This window comes from Nanorana parkeri, unplaced genomic scaffold (assembly GCF_000935625.1).
Source record: "Nanorana parkeri isolate BGI_ZX_2015 unplaced genomic scaffold, ASM93562v1 scaffold344, whole genome shotgun sequence".
Lineage (NCBI taxonomy): Eukaryota > Metazoa > Chordata > Amphibia > Anura > Dicroglossidae > Nanorana > Nanorana parkeri.
The window spans coordinates 933148-934100 of NW_017306612.1; positions in this window are offsets into that span (position 1 = coordinate 933148).

Here is a 953-nt window from a genome sequence, read left to right on the forward strand (position 1 = left end):
ATGCCGGGCCTTTGGCCCGGTGCAGACCTACGCGATCCGGGATCGCGCGGTCCTGCACAATGCAGGCCGCGATTGCCGTGTGGCCCCTTTGATTTCAATAGGGTAACATCCGCGCGGCAATGGCAGAAAAAAAGTTACCAGTACCTTTTTTTGAGATGCACGGCTGTTTAAGGCACGATCGTGTTCAGACGATACAAAAATAGGGAGGGTACTAGAAACGGATCGTGACAATATAACATTGCAGGAGGACCTGGATAAAATAGGGGGAGGGGCAATACTATGGCAGATGAGGTTTAATGTCGATAAATGCAAAGTAATGCACTTTGGACATAAAAATAAAGAAATAGGCTATACAATTATGGGTATGCCGCTAGGGAAGTCAGAAATAGAAAAAGATTTGGAGGTCATTGTAGACCACAAACCGAATGGTAGCTTGCAGTGCCAGGCTGCGGTAAACAAAGCTAGCAGGGTCTGGTCCTGTATTAAGAAGGGGATGTATTGCAGGGACAAGTCTATAATTGGGCCTCTATATAGATCGTTGGTTCGGCCACATCTGGAGTACGCGGTCCAGTTTTGGTCGCCGGTACTGAGAAGGGATGTCCTTGAACTGGAGAGAGTCCAGCGGAGGGCAACAAAACTAATTAGGGGAATGGAGGACCAGAGCTATGAGACAAGGCTTCTGACCTTAAACATAATTAAGGGGGGATATGATTTTCATGTACAAGATGTTCAATGGTGGCAGCAACATTGGCAACAAACTGTTTGAGATTAACTCCATTACAAAGACTAGAGGTCATCACCTAAAGTTGGTGGAGAAAAAATTCCAGCACAAGGGGCGAAGGGGGTTCTTTACAGTAAGAGCGGTTAAGGTCTGGAACTCGCTGCCACCGGCAGTGATTTCAGCCAAGAGTGTAGATTTGTTCAAGAAACGTTTGGACAATTTCTTGAGGGAC